Source organism: Sinocyclocheilus grahami, unplaced genomic scaffold, assembly GCF_001515645.1.
Source record: "Sinocyclocheilus grahami isolate Dianchi unplaced genomic scaffold, SAMN03320097.WGS_v1.1 scaffold511.1, whole genome shotgun sequence".
NCBI lineage: Eukaryota > Metazoa > Chordata > Actinopteri > Cypriniformes > Cyprinidae > Sinocyclocheilus > Sinocyclocheilus grahami.
This window is the reverse complement of record NW_015505690.1, coordinates 183,997-195,094: the sequence shown is the minus strand read 5'-3', so window position 1 is coordinate 195,094 and position 11,098 is coordinate 183,997. Positions and strand designations below refer to the sequence as shown.

At 40.6% G+C, this 11,098-nt stretch overlaps 1 protein-coding gene across 1 annotated transcript in view; it reads right to left on the bottom strand.

The window, feature by feature from the left end:
- The window catches only part of acad11 (acyl-CoA dehydrogenase family, member 11), a 123,979-nt gene that overhangs the window by 99,572 nt on the left and 13,309 nt on the right, over nucleotides 1-11,098 (bottom strand). The gene's annotated exons all lie outside the window — the stretch shown is intronic.

The following is an 11,098-nucleotide window of genomic DNA, read 5'->3' as shown; positions in this document are numbered from 1 at the left end:
CTGTTTTAAATATTGATAATAATATTAAAAAATGTTTATCAGCATATTAGAATGATTTTGAAGGATTATGTGACACTGAAGACTGGAGTGATGATGCTGAAAATTCAGCTTTGATCACAGGAATAAAAATGACATTTTATCATATATTCAAATAGAACGCAGGTATTTTAAGTAGTAAAATATCGCAATATTACTGCTTTTGCAGTATTTTGGATCAAATAAATGCAGGCTTGGTGAGCAGAAGAGACTTTAAAAACATAAAAAATCTTACTGTTCAAACATTTTTGACTGGTAGTGTACTTGCCAATTTTTGCTTTTCAGTATGTGTATGTTTTTCCAGGATACAAAGTCCCCAGGGGACTGTGGTGATGCCCTTTTTTAAAGCTAGTGCATCTGAGAGGTCAAGATTTGTAATTTGTACTTTTAAAAAGAAAATGTTCAACAATTAAAAATAATATTATCAGAACTAAAGCTCATGAGTTATTGTGGGGGGGGGCTGGGTATGGTAAAAATCATGGTTTACAGTGCAGTACCACAACTGGATTGTTTTTTTACAGGTACATTTTTTTTAACTAAATTAAAATAAACTCTACAGTACTGATACTGTAAATGAAAATACGGCAATAATACTGTAAATAAAATACAGTAAAGCCATTATTGTACTGTAAATGCAATTACAGTACTGATACTGTAAATGAAAATACGGTAATAATACTGTAAATAAAATACAGTAAAGCCATTATTGTACTGTAAATGCAATTACAGTACTGATACTGTAAATGAAAATACGGTAATAATACTGTAAATAAAATACAGTAAAGCCATTATTGTACTGTAAATGCAATTACAGTACTGATACTGTAAATGAAAATACGGTAATAATACTGTAAATAAAATACAGTAAAGCCATTATTGTACTGTAAATGCAATTACAGTACTGATACTGTAAATGAAAATACGGTAATAATACTGTAAATAAAATACAGTAAAGCCATTATTGTACTGTAAATGCAATTACAGTACTGATACTGTAAATGAAAATACGGTAATAATACTGTAAATAAAATACAGTAAAGCCATTATTGTACTGTAAATGCAATTACAGTACTGATACTGTAAATGAAAATACGGTAATAATACTGTAAATAAAATACAGTAAAGCCATTATTGTACTGTAAATGCAATTACAGTACTGATACTGTAAATGAAAATACGGTAATAATACTGTAAATAAAATACAGTAAAGCCATTATTGTACTGTAAATGCAATTACAGTACTGATACTGTAAATGAAAATACGGTAATAATACTGTAAATAAAATACAGTAAAGCCATTATTGTACTGTAAATGCAATTACAGTACTGATACTGTAAATGAAAATACGGTAATAATACTGTAAATAAAATACAGTAAAGCCATTATTGTACTGTAAATGCAATTACAGTACTGATACTGTAAATGAAAATACGGTAATAATACTGTAAATAAAATACAGTAAAGCCATTATTGTACTGTAAATGCAATTACAGTACTGATACTGTAAATGAAAATACGGTAATACTGTAATACTGTAAATAAAATACAGTAAAGATATTACTGTACTGTAAATGCAATTACAGTGCTAATACTGTAAAAAAAAATACAGAAAATTACTGGCATCCAGCTGCCAGTAATTTACTGTAATATTTACAGCAACCTATTTACAGTGTAGCTTCAGAGCTACCGTTACTATCTTCCACACCTTTATTGTTAACATCAGGCTGCTTGTCATTTCGCTCACAGATTGACAGGTGATGCTTACGTCCTAACTTAACGCAGGAAATTCCCTTTATCCTACAGAACTTTGCTATATTTTTAGGTTCCAATCAAGAAAAACATTTTCCCAATTATTTCAGCTTATCTTCTTAAGCAGACACTGAATATTCAGAGCAATTTTCAGGATTATGATTCAGATTTTCACAATATACACAAGCCTTGCGGTGTGCAGTGCAGCTGCAGAAGACATTTTCAGATTCAACGGTCTGGCTTTCTAAAAGTTGCAGTGCTTTTTCTAGCTATTTCCCTCTCCAAATTGTCCATGGGGCTTTAGTTTTTAATGCTTTGGTCAAGATCCACTAAACTTTCCTCCTTCGTCAATAACATTGAAAGCAACTCAGGCAACTTATCACAGTCTGGTTCTTCTTTACCATTCTCCTCTTCCAACTGAGTCAGCAGCTTCGTTGTCGAGTTGCAGATTATTCTTCTCTTCTTTTTCATCCACTCTGTTTGTCCATCTTTATTCAACTCACTTTCAATTCCAACTTCCATCTAACTCTGGGATTCTTATTCAACGCTATCCTTTGACCCTATCCTGGGCACCAAAAAATGTTAGTGAAAGTTCTAGGAATTGAGAAGCTTACACGGATGTCATATTTTTAGTTTGTTTACTTCAGAAAAAAAGAAAAACAGTGATGGGAGGACATGACAAGGCTAAATCAATAAAAGGTTATCAGCACACTTAGTATGTACTTCAAGTATGCAGGGATGGGATATATATATCTTTGCAGTATTTTAAGATAAACGCAAACATGAAATTAATAACGTGTTTTTCTCATTTTTTAGATTTAGCATCACATGTGCCAAAGTCCCTTTAAGGCAAGTAATTTCACTCGGCGGCCATTAAAAAAAATTAACTCAGCAGTCATCTTTGAAATACCTCTCAGGCATGACCAGTCCTAAGCGCACATCTGAAGAACGCTGAGTATTTCTATAGCAACCGGGACTTCTAATGGCAGCTGCAGTGATGTGATGACTTTGCAGATTAGCGATTGGCTCTTTTATTTAGAAGGCGGGGCTTCCTTCGATAGAATGGCCATATTGAGCGTTGCATTTTTCCCCATTCAAAACTATAAGAGTGACACATCTTGGTTATTCTATAGTCTTTGCATATGCTTCTATTCAGGAGAAATTACATAATTATTCAACAACAAAGTTACAACACAGCACTGGTCGTGTGATCGAGATTGATCAGTGAGTAAACACATGCTGCCGTTTAAGCCTAGCTGATATTTGGTCCGTGTGGCACCATTAACACGGTTTCATTGCGTTTTGGCAAATTAACATTATATCGAACATAATAGATATGTAATCGTAACAGATATGTAATAGATAATAGAATGTTTGCACCTACATCACGGTTTGCTCAGTTACCCGGATGCACCCGGACATATTGGAGATACTCGGATGTAAACAACAGCATTGATTGCACGGTCAATGTACTACTGAAGACGTTGTTCTACTAATTTATGATGTCTAAACCACAGAAAAAACATGTGTAAGCTGCTAAATCATATAGAGAAGACTTAGTAAGCAGAAAAGGGCACAATATTTTGACAAAATAAAGTTAATTGCTAAGAGGTAAAGATCTGTACAAGCTGGCTCCTTTGAATTCTAGAAAACAATAATAATAAATATAGCACCATTAACTAAACAGGCAGGTGTGCCCTAATGGTTAGAGAGTCAGACTTGTAACCCGCATGTCATGGGTTCGAGTCTCAGTACCGGCTGGAATTGTAGGTGGGGGAGTGAATGTACAGTGCTCTCTTTGCTCATTTTCAGCAGCAAAGATCAGCAAAATTCCGTTCGGTTCAGTGGCATTGTTTATGTCAAGGGCGTAGGTTTGCTTTTGACATTGGTGGGGAAAAGCAGAGCAGATTGTGTGTTGATTGTGTGGAAGATTGTGTGTTATGCATTTTTCAGCACAATGTTTGTCTTTCTGTCCGTATGATTTATATAGCGGGCTAATAATAGCCACAGATCACGCTTTCTTTTCCATTTGCTCAAACACTGTATTTCAAACTCGACGCAAGTGAACTTTTATTTTAGCCGTTTTGGACTGCTGTCTTGAACTGCGTGCAATAGGCTACCTGTGAGTTGTTCTAAATGAGATGCTGCGCTTCTCGTCTGGTGTGCGACTGCGTCCGCCCATGTATTAATTGTGCTTCCTTGAAAGTGCGCAGTTTTCTAACATATTTACTTTAACTTCTTAGGTAATATCAATGGTATGACATATTTCAGATGCATCCGAAATTACAAAAACATACATATATTTAATTGTTTGATAAAAATTATTGCTAGGGACAATTTGGTAATCGCTGGATATTGGTAGGGACATGTCCCTAACGTCCCCCCCTAATTCTACGAGTCCCGCATGGAGGGTCTTGATTAGCATATCCTTGCAGAAACGGCAATCAGACTCCCCCAGTGCGTTTCTGCATTCTGCCCAAGCACAGCATGCACACATCACGTGCGGCTGGGAGCTCAATGGGCCGTCACATAAGCGGCATTCCTTCTGCACAGTGTAAAAGTACTCAAAAATTATATTCAAAAGAAAGTAGATACTCAATGAACTTTTTACTGAATTAAAAGTAAAAGTATTTGGCCAAAAACATACTTAGTAAAACTTTAAACAGTACTTGAGTATTAAAAATGTTCAAGTACCCTAGCCAAAAAAAAAAATAACAACAATAAAAAGGAGATTCTTGTTTCGTCATGATGAAATATCTCAATGCAAAGTGAAATTGCTTAAAAATAAACGAAATAAATGTTTTGTCAAACAGACAGGTTTGGTTAAAACACAATGGCTGTAGGTCAATTAAATTAAAATGCAGCAAAGTGGAACACAAAAAATACAGCCCTTAGGGATACCCAATCCTTTACACCCTCATGCTATGCCATATGTGTCAGGAATATGGACCTGTTTTGTTGTGTTTTCCCTCCCCTTGTGCTCCGTGACCCAGTTTCTCCCGTGCTTGATTGTGTTCATGTCATCCAGGTATGTCTTGTAATTACACCCTCGTTACCTCATGTATCTTTGTCGGGTCTACAAACATCATGTTCGTGTGTTACAGCCATTCCTAGTGTGGATTACCCCCTTGTTTTGGATTTATAAAAGACTGTTTCTCCGATACATGTCTCCATTGTTCTCTCTGACACAGAGTGTGACAGAAGACTCGACCGACAAAAAAGTAATACTGCGTGTTTCCCATCCGTTTTGTTCAGTGTTTTGTTTACTGTTTGTTCCCCAAGGATCTCTTCGACCCCTTCTGCCGTCCAGGATATCTCCTCCTCCTGCTGGAGCAGGGGGAGAGATCACCCGAGGGCCATAGCAGACTGTTTCTGGAAATCACCCATCTAACCAGCTACCTGGACGATGCGCTCTGCGCGTTCTATCACGCCAGCCTGAACCCGGCGTGCAGAGTGTCATTGTCCAGAAATTGCTCTAGAGCGGATTTCGCCACATTTGTGGAGTGGATACTGGCGAGAAACGGATCGCCATTCACTGTCTGTCCAGAGGATGATCTTGCCAGTTCCACTCCTGACCCAGAGCCCAGCCCACCATCACCCCGCTGCGCGGAGCTTAAGCCTGAGCCCACCGATGATGGAGAGCCCGAGCCCACCGCGACCGATGAGCCATCACAGCAAGGAGTGACAGAGCTGAGGATCGCCGCAGAGCCGGAGCTGCTGATGACATCAGTCCAGGTGTGAGAGCCTGCCGCGAGGGAGAATGCCGTGGACAGCGAGAGCACGGAGAGGAGCTCCGCCACCTGCACCATGGCTGAGGGTGAGCTCAATGTGGATCTGGGATTGCTGGACTTAGAAGGAGAGGTTTTGGATGTATTTGCTGACCTGCACCCTCTCCTCCCTCCTTCGTCAAAGCCCTCTGTCAGTCCTACCCCCACATCTAGCCCAGAGAGGGCTGTTATTCCCAAGTCTGGCCTGCCGGCCGATTCACTCCCAAGCCCTATCTCAGCAGCTATCTCCTTCACCTCAGCCCAAAAGAGGAGCATGAGGAGGAAAAGACTGTTGGCTCTAGTCCCTGACCAGAGTCGAGAGATGGCTCGAGCCCCTGACCAGAGTCAAGAGAGGGCTTCTGTTCCTGAGTTCGGCCCAGAGAGGGCTTCTGTTCCCGAGTCTAGCCCAGAGAGGGCTCCTGTTCCCACGTCCAGCCCAGAGAGGGCTGCGGTTCCCGCGTCCGGCCTAGAGAGGGCCTCAGATCCCGAATCTAGTCCAGAGAGGGCTCCTGTTTCCACGTCCAGCCCAGAGAGGGCTGCGGTTCCCACGTATGGCCCAGGGAGGGCCACAGATCCAAAGTCTAGTCCAAGGAGGGCTCCCGTTTCCACATCCAGCAAAGAGAGGGCTCGTGTCCCCAAGTCCAACACAGAGAGGGCTTCCGTTCCCAAGTTCGCCCAGGGAGGGCTTCTGCTCCTGTTTACAGCCCTGGGAGCCCGGAGGCTTAGAATTGCCCACCAACCCTCCCGCTCCTGCCTCCTCCACTGCTGTTGTCTGGCAGCCCCTCTGCTCCCCCTCAGCCAGGCACGTGCAGAGGGGGTGCGATGGGTGCTTGAGCACCTGCCCCTTTCCCCTTGATGCCCTAAGTGCCCTTTTGTCTAGGCAATTTTTATTTTTTTGGAGGGCCACAGATCCAAAGTCTAGTCCAAGGAGGGCTCCCGTTTCCACATCCAGCCCAGAGAGGGCTCGTGTCCCCAAGTCCAACACAGAGAGGGCTTCCGTTCCCAAGTTCGCCCAGGGAGGGCTTCTGCTCCTGTTTACAGCCCTGGGAGCCCGGAGGCTTAGAATTGCCCACCAACCCTCCCGCTCCTGCCTCCTCCACTGCTGTTGTCTGGCAGCCCCTCTGCTCCCCCTCAGCCAGGCACGTGCAGAGGGGGTGCGATGGGTGCTTGAGCACCTGCCCCTTTCCCCTTGATGCCCTAAGTGCCCTTTTGTCTAGGCAATTTTTATTTTTTTGTAATTAAACGCCATTTTGTGAAGGCCTGCCCAATCTAACTATTAGAAAAATGAATGAATTACAATTTAGTTGTAAATAAAATGATCCACATGATGATGACCTTTCACCTGATGATCTCATCAGGGATTATCCCTCACGTTCAGACACCTTTAATGTAGCGCACTACCAGGATGCCTTCATAACGTCCGCGGCTGCCGGTAAGTGGAGTTCTCAGTGGAGCGGTGTGCTTGTATACTTATATTATTAAATTATTATTATTATTATACAAGAACTGCATGAAGAGAGCATGCACAGCTGTTGTTTATATTGCTGTTTGTAGCCTGTGGAAGTAAGGTTAGCTGCAGCAAGGTGCTATAATATTTTTGTTCAATATATTCCTAATGACAATTTTATGATCGGTTTATAAAGGCTACTACGAGCACCTTTTCCCCATTTTTATCACAGAATAAGGCAGGAAATTTATAGTTTCTATAGGCTACTAAATGATATGTCAATCAGTACTGCATTATTCATAAAGTTTATTTATTACCTGGAGATAACTTGAAAAACACACATAAACCGTATATTTTCGCAATCATGTGTCTATTGTCTTCACGTTTTTTTCAGCTTTTTATTCAGCTCAGCTACAGCGATAGCCGGATGCTTTTGTTCATATTAGGGTTTCCTGCATGTCTTAAGTCATTCCTTCTATGAGTCTGTTTTGAACTTTCTGCACAAGAGCGCCCTCCGGCTTAGAATATGAATTAAACATACACCGCATGAGAGTGTTGAGCGCTCCAGATATTCACTTCTCCTCATTTTGGATACGAATAAAACGTCAGGTCATGCATAGACTATCGATACTGTCTCTTTGAATTTAAATCTAGAAACTTCTATGTGAACAAACCTGCCCGAATAAAGTGCGGGGAACGAAATTACATTTCTTTAAAATTAAATATTAAAAATGCAGCTAACGTTCTACACACAGCAATATAAACAAAGGTGCCTGTTCTTTTTCGTTCTTGCTGTTTGATTGGGAAAATTTTAAAGGGCGTCGAGGGTTAGTTAAGTTGACTAAAAAGCTATTACTTTGAACTTTTTTTTATTACAGTATTTATTTTAAAAACATAGAGTGCCTTAAAAATAATTATCACAACCCTGATAAAACAGGCTTATACTGATTTTCTCATCCTCCGATTTATAGGCTACTTATCAATCCTGTTTTTATCATCATTATAATTTAAAAAAAATTAATAAATTCAGAACAGGATTATAATATAATTCTATTTTAAATAAGACAGAAATATTTTTTCTACAAAAACAACAGTAGTGTTTACAACAGCAAAACCACCATACACTGTAAACTCAATAATAATAAGGCCTAATTAAATTCCGTTTCTATTTTCAGAGTGATTAAGAGGTGCAAAGAAATATTTATTTAACTTTTAAACTTAAAATGGTCTTTTCTGTTCTGTGTTTCTTTTTCAAAACTGCATCACGGGATTTGCTGCTATCAATACAGAAGCATCCGTTTCGATACATGTCTCAGCAAGGAACACAGCCCTATTAAAAGCCGTGCTCCATGTGCCCCTTTTATACTTTAAGCACCTGCCCCTCCAAAGGTCTCTGCACGGCCCTGCCCTCAGCCCACCATCTGTTCGGTGTGAGCACTGCGGGTCTGCCAGTCTCCATCGTCGGCGTGGCTGGAGAATTCCTTGCCTCTGCCTCCAGCCTCTGAGTCCCAGACTCCGCCTCGGCCCATTGACCCAGCGGCTCCACCATGGCTCCTAGCTCCCTCCTCTCCGCCGTTGCCCAGCAGTCCACTGGCTCCCTGTTATCTCCGGCTCTGCCTTCGTCTGTCGTCGACCATCCGTCGCCTCGGGACTCCACTCCTCTGGCTGTGCCTTGTCCCTCCATCCCTCCGGCTCCGTCAGGCTCCTCCTTCCCTTCAGCTCCACCTTGGTCCTCTGTCGCTCCGGCTCCACCACGGCCTTCAGGATCCACGCCTCCGCCTCGGTCACCTGAGCCACCTGTTCCGCCGCGGTCCTCCAGATCCTCCTCGTCACCCTGGCTCTTCAGCTCTCTGTCTCCGCCTCGGGCTCCTCTGCCTCCTGCTCCGTCGCCATTGGTCGGCCCCCTGGAGTCGTCAGCCCTTCCTCCACCATGGCTCCACCGTGGGTCGTCTTTACGGCTGTGGCCTGGGTCCCACCTGGCTCCGCCTGCTCCAAGCCCCTCCTGTCTCCTCCATCGACAAACAGTACTAGCATAACCTCTGATTATTGTTTGAGCTTTAACTAGATTGTTTGAGCTTAAACCAAGTTGTTACATTAAACTTATCCACTGCCTGATAAGAACATCACTAAACACGATTTATCACTTATTTAACATACAATGCTCATGAAAACATGGTTTGGAAGTTTGGAATATTTAATTAAAAAAAAAAGGCAGTCATCCCTACTTAAACATGAATTGTATTTAAATTCTCATCACTGACTCTATTTGCACTCAGCCATTTTGTGCATTCAGCCAATATAATACAGACATCTATATCATGGGCAGCCGTGGCCTAATGGTTACAGAGTCGGACTCATAACCCAAAAGGTTGGGGGTTCAAGTCTTTTACCGGCAGGGATTGTAGGTGGGGGGAGTGACTGTACAGCGCTCTCTCCCCCCTTCAATACCACGACTGAGGTGCCCTTGAGCAAGGCACTGAAGCCCAACTGCTCCCCGGGCGCCGCAGCATAAATGGCTGCCCACTGCTCCGGGTGTGTGTTCACGGTGTGTGTGTGCACTTTGGATGGGTAAATGCAGAGCACTAATTCCGAGTATGGGTCACCATACTTGGCCACGTGTCACGTCACTTTCATGACAACAGATATATCAAAATGGACAAAAATAATGAGTAAACTTTTTGGGTGGAAAACGCAACTTTGCTACCTTAGTATGCTTCCTCAGATTTGATGGTAAAGTTTTGATGCCAAAAATTTTGCTGATAAAAGTTATAACTGAAGCTGAAATCTGTGTGCGTGATGAGTGAAAACAACCTCATTATTTTTTTACACATCAAAAGCATTTTTGAGTTTCTCTTTACCATATTTTTTTATTTAAAAAAATGTAACGAGTACTTCTTCAGTTCAGGGCACGCAAAATTTAAAAATTCCTGGTAGCCCTTCGGGCAGGTACTCTTCAGATTTTGGTAGCCCAAAAATTTATTTAACTAGCCCAAATAAAAAGAGACCTTTTTTTTTTAAATATAGAAAATCAGATAGGAGTTTAAATGTCAATCAAAAATATTTTCAATACACAAATATCAACAAATATGAAGGAAGGAATTTTATTTCACTATTTACAGGGTATCTGCAGAATCAAAAATTAAATTAAATTAAGGCAATTTATGACCCATTTTAAAAACACTTAAGCTCTGGGGCATTTTTGTGTATTTTCGCCTAAATTTTCACATACCCAATTTCAAATGTTTACCCTACACGCATACAATGGAGGAAATTAAAAGAAAATGGTGTCATTGTATAAAAAACCCTTTGAACTACAAAATATGATAGTAATTCTTCATAAATAACATTATATGTTTTAAATATTAAAATAAACAAAAAAACAGGCGCTTTTTGATTTGTTTTCAGAATTTTTTTTTTTTTTTTTAAAGTCTGTTATTCAGGTTCTATTTGCTCCAGCTCCCTGCAACTTATATTGTTTGATTCCACTAGGTGCCAAAATGTACCAGAAAAAAATAATCTTTCAAATTACAGCTTCTAAACAGGACTCATTGAATTATAACCGAAGGGAGTAAAATTGTCCCTTTTTTGCATCTAAAAATGTCTTTGTGAGTTTTCTTTGCAAAAACAGGTTTTATAAAACATATTGCCCCCATAATCCTATTTTACGATGTGCCATAGCACTTTTCTTGATTATTGACTCAATTTTTTTTTTATTTTTTTTTTATGTTTGTCTAAGTAGTAATATACAAAATGGCATAAGCGAATTATACCAAATATAAAATTTTGTGTTTTATACAATCATTATTTTTCTTTCAGGGGACACAAGACTCTATAAATTGTAAAATCCATGTGGTTTATTAAAATCTAAAACCACATCCTCCAGCTTTATATCATTCCATTTATGTGCATAATTTGAGTCCCCTGCATCCCCTCTGCATCAGCATCCTACCTCTATCAGCATCAGCATCCTGCCTGGAGATCAGACGCGAGCTGTGCCGCTAGCTCCGCATTAAGACCTTACTGGGCCCTGGGGCTATGACTTACTGCAGAGCCCCCTATTACAAATATAATATATTTTTAGCCTTAAATAGGATATTT